Below are 12,173 nucleotides of genomic sequence, written 5' to 3'. Positions count from 1 at the left end.
ACTTTGGAAAAGACAATACTTATTCTACTGTGAATAGCACGCATTTTTAAAGTTCGATTCTCAGCTTTTACACAAAAGGAGGGGAATCCGAGGAGGAAAGAAAACATTTTTTCCTTGCTGTTTATTCTACGGATGAATGAGAGTTTAAGCTTCACCATTGACACGCCTACCAGAATTCCCTAAACATTCGAAGGTATCGTGAAGCATACTGTGGATTGACGTTAAGTTGCTGTGTTAAAGTTTCTGTTGTTACGCTAGAATTGGTGGGAGTACAGTGCCTACTCATTCGTTATAAACTCGCAACTTGTACAATGTAAAACAATAGTACTTAATTTTTTTACAATACCTATGTAAAAAACAGTACTCATTTTTTTTAAACCAAGAAATTCTACTGAAAATATTGATTGGATTGAACTTGTAGTGAAATTATATACATATATTATAGTATAACCGATCTTCTTGATCGGCGTCTCTACCAATGTATATTTTTTGCTATTATTACACGGCTTTCCCTTTATCTTGGCAACAATATCGACACAATGGCAAACGATTGTTCCCACGCATTTCCGCTGAATTAAGATCGAAGTTGATCGGTACGTACAGAACGTTTGAACACAACTAAAATTTAATCGGTTCATCAAGTCGAGGCGACAGTCAGATTTCTGCGAGATTAGCTTTTCGTAGGTTTTTCGAGGTAGATGGTTTCGCAACCTCTGAAACTGGATCAATTTTCAAAGTTATCGAGTTTCAAACTGACTTTAGACGTACAATGCCGCGGTGTTTACGTACGAACGAACCAGCCAAGTGTGAACTGTCAAGGATGATCTGGCTCTTTACCTCTTTCTTACTGACGGCCCCAGTCTAAACAGGCGCTCTGTTTTAAATCTATTTTGACTTGGATACGAAATACCCGTAGATCTTGTCGTCCGGGCGTTTGTCAATATTTACAAATTCCCTTCGTCGTTATCGCGTTGTCCTGTTTGCAAGTACATCACGTGTCAACACGCTGCTTACTCCCATCGATAAATTTTTAATATTTTCGTATACAGAGGGACGTTTAAGCCACGAAACGTGAAAGATAGGTCCCAGTGTGCGGTGAAAAATTGGTAACGGATCGAGCCCCGGGAGATTAGAAAAACGCTTCAAACTTCAAACGGATCGACAAAGAAATCTCGAAGTTTCTTATCTGACCTCCAACTGCTTATTGACCTCTGCTTTGGACCCCCGTTTTTGTTGAAAGCCTCGTAATGGGATACCGCGGCTACTTTTTTTATGTAGGTCTAATATCTATGCATAAATAACCAAGTTCTCTCATGAAATACGAGTAAGTTATTCTCAGGGCCATTCACGAAAAAACAATCTAGCTTTCGTGATTCTGTTTAGTAACCACATATTCTGTAGGCGTTGAAACTTAGGATACATATGCTGTAATTATAAGTAAAAAATTTTAAAAAGTTTATAAATTATTTGCTATTGCATCGACTTGAATTATAAAATAAGTAATAAATTAAATTTTTTTTTAATTCTTCACTAATACCACTTTTAAAGCTACTGGTATACCTATGTGATACGTACAATCTATTTTCAATTATTCGCTGATTCCATTTAATGAGTACTTCTTCTAAAATATTATTTCATTTTTTCTTATTTTGTAACGATTATGTTTATACACACAAAATCATCTTTCTCGTGACTTGATATTAAATAAATATTTTAACCTTTTTAGAAAGACATTTTTAAACTTCAAATAGAATAATTGTATTTTATTTCTAAAATGTATTCATTTAAAATTTATTCAAACAAATTAAAGAAGTCAATGAGAAATTTCTTAGGGAATATTTATTTCCGACAGATTTTATCAAGTATTTCGTAATTATGCATGCATTTAAGGAAAACGAAACGTCCATGTATGCGTGGGTATCCTTTCAAGAGATTAATTTTTTTTAAGCAAAGGTATAACTATCCAAGTAAAAGTATCCTTAGATGCAGTTTAATGTGTGTCTCAAGTTATGATTTAAGCAATTTCTTAAAAAAGAAAAAGAAACAATTTGGAACAAAAATCACTTAAGAGGCATGACTTTTTCAACGACGGTAACTCGCACGCTACTCGAACCCATCGCTGAGGCGTCGATGTCGCGCCAGCCGCAGCACATATATTCCGCCGCGAGAACTAGTCCTCGACCAGGCTGTTCCATGCTGAAAATCTCTTGAAGTACGTTACGACAGACGCTGAAATTTGCTAAGACGCTTCAATCAACATTGCAGACAAACGTGATTGAAGTTTTTGCAAGCGAAACAGCGTAATTTTTGCAGAATATACAACATTATGGAAAGAGAATCGGGCGGGCGCGGCCCCCATACGGATTCCTCCAGGACCGTATCTCGCCAACTCTGCACCCAGCACCTAAATTTTCACCAATCACTAGAATTTCAACTAAAATAATCCATGCTGCTAAAAAATATCCCAAAACCTTCCAATATCCAATGGAACAGCGTAAATGATACAAAATATAAACTACTATTCCCCGTAAATATTTTCTCCCTTAAATAATTAGTTTTACGCAATCGAAGATTATTTAGTATGTCCCACAATCATCAGTTCGAAGTATCAGTGTCGATTACGATAGTACGCGTGCTTCAGAACTGAAGTTAGAACTTTAATCGCGCTATCAGCCTCAAGAGAAGCATGTTTTTCAGCAGGCTCGAGAGAATTTAAATAAAGATAACAGTGACATGGTGATTTTACGAGATCCGTAATCTTAGTTCATCAAAACCTCTCATAAATCTAGCCCTTGATGCCACTAGTGACGTAACAGAGACACTATCAGCAGCGCTTTCCGTGCTGCTTCGAATTGCACAACATTGTGTGTCAAGGGCTATGTTACGACCATCCTTCCTGGATACTGCGCTTCTAACAGCGAGCACCTCCGCTATGCTCACGTGAAGACAAACGGCAGCATTCTCCCCTTGTCGCGACCTGTCGATCGCAAGAAAACAGGGAACTTCTGAGGAAATCAATAACGTCTTCGGTTAGCCCCCTTTACAGTGTCAAAATCTCCGTATCCTGAGGACGTCCTCGACTCTGCCAGTCGTCAACTCGTTGACGATCGCATCAGGGCGATCGAGAATATAGGGATTGATAGTTGAGCTAAACGAAATCTATATTGGCGCGTTTTCCCTCGTGTTTCCAGCGCGCTCCGTGCGTGCTGTTACGTAACCCCCGTTTGAAACGGCGTCGTACGCGGAATAACATGAATATGATTGTTTCAGTCGCCTTGAAGCTAAATGCGCGCCGGAGGAAGTTACTATCGGATTACGTATTAAGGCCCAGAAATGTAATTTATAAATTTATTTATCGTTCGAGCCCTTTGGCACAGGGAACACTATAGACGAAACAAAAGTAAAATTTCGAGTGGAACTTCGCGGACAGGGTTACAGTAAATGGTTCTTTTTGTTCCTATCAGGTTTATTTGTACACAGAAGTGTTTCAGGGAATAATAACTATGGGAGCGCCTGTCGCGCGGAGTATCTTTAATATTAAGCGTCTGGTTGTAGTATTAAATCCTTACAGGTTCTGACAGGTTGCCAACCACAACCCTGTTCCACATGTGGCCTCCACATTTCTCCCATGACAGGCTCATATGAGACGGCATACATCAAACCATAACATATTCTCTCCATTACACGCAAGCAGCTGTCTACGTACACAAAAGAGACGCTACCTGTGCGATGTGGGGGAGAGCGTGCGGTAATCGGTACACAGTTGTCGAAAACAATGATAGAAAGTCGCAGCAGTAGCAAGCTGTTCGGCGGTTCAACCCCGTTCTCAATGAGCTCATTATCACTCGACCCCTGTTATTCAAATAGAAGCAAGCGATCGTATACGAGGATTGTAACGTCACGAGCGATGGATTACTTCTATGCGTCTAAGACGATGTACGTTCTACCGAATCTAAAATTGTAGCTTGGTAGGAAAATTCAGGAGCTGCGTGGTGCATTTGATTGACAATAATGTGCATGAACATACTGCTTTCTAGCAGGTAACTGTTAACACACCAGAAGGGGGAATGCCAATTTTAACGAAGTTTAAGTTTAACATTTTTTTGTACACTTCTGTGTGTAGTCTTTTTCAGCTGCTGTGTCACATTGCAAATTAAAATTTCTTATTTTCATACGTATGAAATGCTAAAACTTAACATTTCTTCTTTTTTCTGTGGAACCTTCATTTATTATTAGTTGTATGCCTTAGTCCTTAGGTCATTCCATAAGTAATGCTTTCGAAAATGTTTTCATTTGTGAAGTAATTAAGATCTACCACCATTTCCGATTTATCAGATAACTTTTGAAGCTCTTCTTCTAAGGATTTTTAATTTTCTGAATTAAAATGTAAAATAGGAAACAGCATTATTTATGAGATGACTTAATATTTGTTTGTTTTATCAAGTTCAAAATTTCAATTATGTGTTTTGTTTGTGTGTGTCTTGATAAAAATGTTTTCATCTTTCGGTACGCATTACAGTGGAATAAAAATTGAGTTAAAATATGAGAGTATTCGGCGAAGGTAATTAGTAAATAGTGGAATACGTCATATCTGTTCAATTGTATATGAAATTGAAACGAGTGGGTGAAATTTTGAAATGTAAATTATAGGTACACTTGACATTTTTACCACTTTTAGTTTGAGATTTTCAAACTTTTTAATTATTCAAAAATTCCAGTACATAAATATTGAAACGTTTAAATAACCAAACTTTCGAATCTTAAAATTGTATTTCACTACATTTCAAATATATAAATTATTAAATTATCAGAGACTATAAATTTTCAGTCTTTTGAGTTTTATTTTGTAATTTACCATTGCAAGAATTCCAGTAAAGTACCTACTTTAATATTCTGCTAACGTTACGATTAAATAATAATATGTAATAAGTTAATATATAATAATACGCATAATAATATTAGAATATTGTTATTAGAATATAATTGTTTATTATTCGATAATGTAATAAAACCATGCCATGTTAAAAAAAATAACATTATATTCGATGTTTGGAATTGTTTATCTCTTATTATCTATTATAAAATTTTTTGAAACTCACAAAATTGTTATATTTATAATATTATAAACATGATATACGTAATTCTCTCAATAACTACAACAAAGATATAGAATTAAAAAAAAGAGTTCCTTCCGAACAAAATGCGTTATGTACATGTAACTATCCCGCCAAAAAGCTCCCTCCTCGAATCAGCTGAATGATGACAATCGAAGTAAGTATTTGAAGCGTTGAAAATGTCAAAGAAAATTATTCTTACTAATATTCACTAATACCAACACTTAAAAATTGAAAATTGTTAAAATTGGAAATTAGAAGACTGAAAACCTTAAAGTTGACAGAAAAATACATAATTCCCAAAAGTTGAAACACAGCTCGTTCAATAACAACGCTAAAAAGAGTTATTGCCAGAAAAGCGCATTTTTTCCCAAGCGAAACGCGCTCTAATCCCCCTATCCAGAACCTCTCTTCCCCGATCCTCGAAATTATCGCATCGTGTGACACACTAATCACACGCGTCGCGTAAGGCGCGCGATAACGTAATTATTCGCATAGTGTCCGTGGCCCTCGGCGGCAAAAGACAGAATGGGAGCGGTGAGAAGTGTCGTTAAAGTAGCGACGTACGCGATTATCGAGCGATAGACTCGGCGCGGGGAAAAATATTCGAGCGGGCGCGGCGCTGTGGCGCGTGCAGCCAGGGCGGGGCGCCGCGGTGCTCGGCACGACCCTGGCGCCGGATCCCGTGGCGGTGGGCATGCCTACGGAAGATGGAAGGCACACGAGCAGAACAGTTCAGTCGCCTTTAACCGGCCTTAAAGTAAAGATCGGGTCGTCGTCGATCACTGTGCGCGTGCGCGACACAGAGTCAGAGCCCACCGGCTTATCGTACGGATCGCGCCGAGAATGAAATTCTTCCCTCGTCTGGCGGGACACGACAGCAGCAGCAGCAGCACTCTATCGCGTGGCGACAGCAACAATCTCGACGATAAAAGAAAACGGCTGGATCGTTTATGGCCTCGCGGCAGTAGCACCGGCGGCAGCATCGCCTGAGCGGATTACAATTTTACCCGGGGCATTTTCCGCCGTCTGGTTTCGTGCGACGCCACGGGGAGGATCGTTGCCACGACGAGCGTCCGAGTGCCGCGAATTCGCTCGCTCTCTCTCGCGGAGCGTCACACGAGACACGGAAGCAGGAGAAGAGTTTTCGTACGAAGCAGGCGGGACGCGCCTCTTCCTCGTACCGCATAGTTTTCCAGCGCGAGATTCGAACTCGCACCCAAAGTGTGTTCCACAGTGGATACTATTTCTCTCTTGAGTTACAACGCGAAGTGGCCGACAGGTTTGTACTCCAGTGCACTTATTTCGCCATTTACGTAAGCCCAAGGGATCTCCCTGTGCCGAGTTCCAAGTGATCGATCGCCGCCACCGACGATAGGCGTCGGAGAGAGGCCTCCTCTCCTGTCCGGTTCATTCGGGAAGTGAATTATGAATCGTGACTCGATCGAAGCGGAATGCCAGTGGAAAACGGTACCGCGGGCAGGCGAGTGTCCCGATCGCCTGGGAGCCAGATCGAAAAGCTGTTAGACTTGCAAATGCCCGCGGTTAGGATTCCGCCTTTTTTCGAGGCCGACGCGTAACACGCGACCGTGGATTCTGCCAAATCATTCGCCGGCCGCGCTCGCCTTTTTCCATCGCTTCCGCGCGTATAAATATCGATGAGACGCTTCGCTTCACGGAAAACGCAGCCTCCATCGACACTTTGTTGCGAATTGTGAATTTCTCTTCTGGCAAACGATCTCAGCGGGGCTGATTGTGCTCTATGTTTTATAAATAGACGGACACTCCGTGTCTCTGCGAGTACGGTCGCTAATGTGCACTGCTGCAGCTTTGCCGCCAAAACTCGCGGTACGCGGCCTTTTCGCGACGATACTTTGTTTTCGTGAATAATAAAGACAGTCTGAATACAAAATCAAATGTTTCACTTTTGGCGCGTAAAAGTATTTTCAGAGAGGGAATTTTCTATTTTTTGTCAATTATGAAATTCGCTTTTGGGTTGAAGTGACGTGTTAAGGATGCCGCGAAGTAAGTGGAGGAATTTCAGAATTCGCGTTCGAGTAGCGGAATCGGTGCACGTGAAACGTGTCGTGTCACGATAGACTTGTTGACCGATATACATTGCACTTTCTATCGCAATGTCGTGCAATACCACAGCTAGTCGCGGAGCGGTTCTAATTTTTAGGAATTCAGGACTACCTCTGGCCGAAGGCTGTGCAGGTTATTTTTCGTTTCTGTTATCCGTGTGTCGTGGTCTCTTATCCGGGGAAGAAATCCCTCTCTTAATTAAAGCGTGGTAGAAAAGTTGTCAACTCGTTACACGCTTCAAGAATAATGTTCGCGGCGGAAGTTAGCGAGAACCATACTAACACCTATCAAAAGCTGGACCGGTTTTCTGTTTCGACGACGAGTGTAGGATGAAAAGTTCGATCCATCGATCGCCAGCTTCTTGGGCTGGACGTGTCGTTTAGTTTATGTATATAGGGTGGGCCGAAAACGTGTGAGACACGGAAGCTTCTTGGAAGCTACTAAACGGTATTCAGTCATGGAAAGAGACTTTAGATACATTTTAATCTTTGGTTTTTTAAAGGCTGTAGTGATAAATATAATTTCTGGGTCGTTCGTTGCTAAATCATTTTTCGATAGTTTTCGCGTCTATTCAGTTATAGAGATATAAGTTATTAAAAATAGAAGGATTCTAAATTTCAAGTAACACATTTGCCATTTGAAGTGAACCTCTAAGTTTATTACTGTTATCTGAATGTTGATAAGTGTTTAGGTTTATTTCCTGTATCTTAAAAAAACATTGCAAGTTCACAATATCAATCACCAGTTTTATGGCAGTGAATACGGTCATCGACAGTTAATAAATATCGAAATTTATGTAATTGAAGTTTAGCTGTTTTATTAAATTTGACAGACATACTGTTACACTATCAATAGACCTAAGGGTACTAAGCTATAATTGACGAGAGTTTTATTTGTAATTCCTTGACAGTGATTTAATTCATCTCTATTGCATGTAACTGTGAATCTGAATACGTACAAAATTTTAAAAATATGCACTGATTTAGTGGAAAGAAATTAAACTGAATCATTTTCTAATTTCGTCTTTTCAGTGATATCATAATACGATGTGTCATATTTTCAATAAATTTGAAAGTACTTGTGCACATATGTCTCAATTAAAGTCTACAATATAGAATTCGTCTTTTTAACAAAAGAAAATTAAAAGAACTCCTTTCAAAAAACGAGGATATGAAACAGATGTTATTAATACAGAATCAAGGTTTAAAACATCGAATGTCAGTTTCTCAACACTAAAAATGTGTAACTTTGTATCATTTTATCTTTGTGACAGTATCTCTGCATAGCCTGAAAAACGTAAAGATGACACAAAATATGTGATCTAATAATTTAGCAGTCGTATTATTTACAAAGTCAACAAGCTCTTATTTTTTTTATTCGTTTCAAACCGCCCGCTTGAATTTACTTTAGCACGTAAAGTCTCGTTCCTCGACTCCACTCTGTATACAAATTTTCGAAAGTCTAAACGAAAGCGGCGTTATCGAGCTGGGTCAAATAATTATTTTCCCTTCTTTCTCTCTTATCTCTTTCTCCCGTGGCAGGCAAATAAACTACAGGGAATCGAGTGTGTCTCGCGCATCGAACCAGGTGAAATTCGCTTTTTGCCGCTTCGGTGAAAAGTGTCGCGATTCGATCGCTATCCCTGACGGAAGACGCGATCGAAAAAATCATTTCCCGATCTTCTACCTGACAGAATCGGAACGAGGAATTGTGCCGAAGAATCGCGACGGAATTCTTGGCAGGCAATTATTCTTCGATGTTCCTCTCCCAAAACATTCCTTGCTTTGTTTACTATCGGGGACGAGGAACAGTTTTTTCGCGCGGAACCGCTCGGAGACGACCATTCGAGAACCGTTTAAACGAAAGTTTATTTTTTTTTTCTTTCTCTCGCTCTCTCGCCCTCTCCCTTTCGCCGCGTGTCCCAAGATGCTTTCTTTCGCTCCCAAGGCTGTTCTAGGAAGGTGATTTCCCCTACCTACCGTCTTTTGTACGATTCAGCGGCGAAATAGGGGCAAAAGGAGGAACGAATATAATGTATCATTGTTTTTCAATGGTGCGCGTTTTTCACGGCCGACCGAGCCAGCCACAAAGGCCACGGCCCTTCCCCCTCTACCCTTTCACTTTTTCTTGTTGCGTGTCGTCGTTGTTACCAGGTTTTCTGGCTTCGCCCCGCGGCCGTTTTTGATAAGGATCTCACGGAAATATTGACGAAGATGCCGCCGCTTGGCTTTTCGTCGAGATCGAACTGCCTTTTTGTTCTGGTTCTGACTCTTGGAGAGTTTACGTATCCAGTGTTAGGTTTACATTTTTTGTATTCTTTAGTTGTGGTGTTTTTTTGGAGGTAAGCAATACACTGTCGGGAAAAGAATTTGGGAAACGAGGTCTTGAATAATGAGATATGTTCTAATTATCCGTTACGGTGTTAGTTTTTTTTTTACTATATGGATTAGTGAGACGTAGGATCAGTTTATAAGGCATTGAACAAATATTGGGAATTGATAATGTATAAAAACTTTTTCGGGAAGTGTCATACAAGTATTACAAGATTTAAAATCATTTAATTCGACAGATCAATGCATAATTATTTGGTTTTCAAGGAATTCATTATGTTTAGTAACGTGAATATTTAATGTTTAATTGTTTTACTATAGAAAATTAGAATTCACAATTTTACATTCAAATTAAAAATTGAATATTCAATTAAATAACATTTTTAATTTTTTGTGAAAAATCAGTTTGTCGATTATTTTGCGGTAATATTCGTATCGTAGTGTATTTAACATGAAGATTTATAATTTATACAAATTTAAAAGTGTGAATGAATAAAACATTGTGAAAGTAAAGTGATAAATGATCTCATGAAGTAACTATTATTTAAATAATTCATTGTGACATTTATTGTGTAATTTTACAATATGCCTTTGTAAAATAGTAGAAAAAACCAGCTGCGTATGAAAGTTATTTTACACAAAATGTGATGACGTGTAACAGAATAACGGTAGAATAGAGTCTCGAGTGAATATTCAAGTTGCCTAGTTCGTGATAGGCAATGACATTTCATGGAACACGTATATATTTATTAATTATTCTAAAGTAATATTTTTATTTCACGACTACCATTTGATATGAGAGACATTCGTAATTTTTATAAAACGCCGAGGGCACCTACTTATAAACATATCTCTATTTACCTGAAAATAGTTTTAAAAACGTGTTCAAATTTAAAAAAAATATTTCAAAGTACATTTGATTAAAAATTAACACGTTGACACTAGGTTCACTAAAAATGCTATCATTATTGCCAATAATTCCACCTTAGAGAACAACTATTTTGTATTAATGTTTATACTTATTTTACAAGTGCTTCCCTTCTTCTAGCAGCTATTGCTATAATTTTTATTAATGTTCATAATTGTGTTTGTTATTGTCACTTGTATCTAATTATATAAAAATTGCTCCCCGTAACTGTTGGTAATTATGAAAGTGATCTACGTCAAAAATGAGAAGAAAATCAAATTTAATAATTTGATATTGCATCGACTTACATTACAAAATAAGTAATAAATTCAATATTTAAAAATTGTTAACTTATATTATCTTCCTATTCACTGATAGCTACACATATGTAATAACCGATATAAGATCAACGTGTTAATTCAGAATGACATTAACGGTACTACACAGCAATATCATTAACATTTAAAAAAGGATAACTTCTAACATCAGTACGCAAAACATTAGCCACTAATTCGCACTTGAATTTTTCCCATTTCCAAGAGTCGAACCGCAGAACGTAAAAATTTCCTCAACAATTGGGTCGGCGTGGCGTTGAAACAATTAATTAAAAGTGCAGGGCGGTCTGTTGCGTGTGAGAAGCGAGCGATAACAGCGTTCGGTTGTCATCGAGGTGGGCTTAATCGAGCGGATGTAATGTTTGCGCTATAATATGCCGGGCAATAAAAAGCATCGTGTCCCGGCGCGGCGTTGCGTGTAGATGCACGAAACCGATATACCACCGCGAATTTCTTTGTAATCGTGAGTCACTTGAACGAGAGAGCCAGATCGTGTCATTCCATGCGACTTTTCGCAGCGTGACCGACTCCTCGCTCTCGTCACCGTTCTCTGCCGTCAATGGACGACTCTAAAGCGGGGCGAGATCAGCGGAGGTTAAGATCGTGCCAACATCAATCGGCGACTCCTACGTAAAACGATGCGTCATCTCTGTAAGAGAGAATTGATTTTTCCAAGCATCAATGTCTTTCAGTTCTTCCTAGTATGTACAATTACACTCTAACACGAACGCAGCGTACAACTAATCGTGAAACTTGGAAGAAACGTGTAGAACCAGTCATAGGATGCGTTACTAAGATGACTAAGCAATGCAATTCTGTAGGAGCGCGACATTTTTTGGCCGTTACGCCATTGTAAATTCCTTTGTGTTCCGAGATACTTCGACTTTCTGCGAGTCTGACCGTAAGGGATCTGGGTAGGGCTTAGGGTCAGCAGCTGGGTGTTAAAAACGCTCCGTGGCGCGATTGACTCGTTGAAAAAGACGTAACGGTTTCGCTAGGGATTTGGCGCTCCCGCTGGTGATTTATCGAGGGTCGAGAGTCTCCTAGGTGTCGCTAGTCGTACGAGTTTGATTTGTCGTTGCGCGCATCCCACCGGTTCCTTGCTTTCTGGTTCCGTTTCACCACGATTCACTCGTGGCTATCAAACTCGTTTACATTTCAAATGAAGACTACTTGCGTGACGTTCGGCGAGAACCGCGAAAAATTGATAGAGGTATATATTAATAATCCTTTTTTCCGTAATCAATACTCCATACTAGCACACGTTTCGTTCCATTAAGGTGATCTGCCACCTGTGAAAAAACTACGAAGCGAGCAGCAACGAAGGACGTCTATTTTTAATGCGAACACGCGAGGCAACTTACGACCTTAGTTCATATTTTCATAGCATTAACTGTATTCA

The 12,173-nt window shown here is 39.2% G+C and overlaps 1 protein-coding gene across 1 annotated transcript in view; it reads left to right on the top strand.

Moving 5' to 3' along the window:
* The first annotated feature begins 5,899 nt into the window (after nucleotides 1-5,899).
* The window catches only part of Myc (bHLH transcription factor Myc), a 32,592-nt gene continuing 26,318 nt past the window's right edge, over nucleotides 5,900-12,173 (top strand). The window contains exon 1 of the mRNA XM_076387220.1: nucleotides 5,900-6,396. The gene's annotated coding sequence lies outside the window, so the exon portion shown is untranslated. The remainder of the gene's footprint in view (nucleotides 6,397-12,173) is intronic.

The sequence above is a fragment of the Calliopsis andreniformis genome, chromosome 10 (assembly GCF_051401765.1).
Source record: "Calliopsis andreniformis isolate RMS-2024a chromosome 10, iyCalAndr_principal, whole genome shotgun sequence".
Lineage (NCBI taxonomy): Eukaryota > Metazoa > Arthropoda > Insecta > Hymenoptera > Andrenidae > Calliopsis > Calliopsis andreniformis.
Note: the sequence above shows the minus strand (reverse complement) of the source record. Positions and strands in the feature narration are given on the sequence as shown.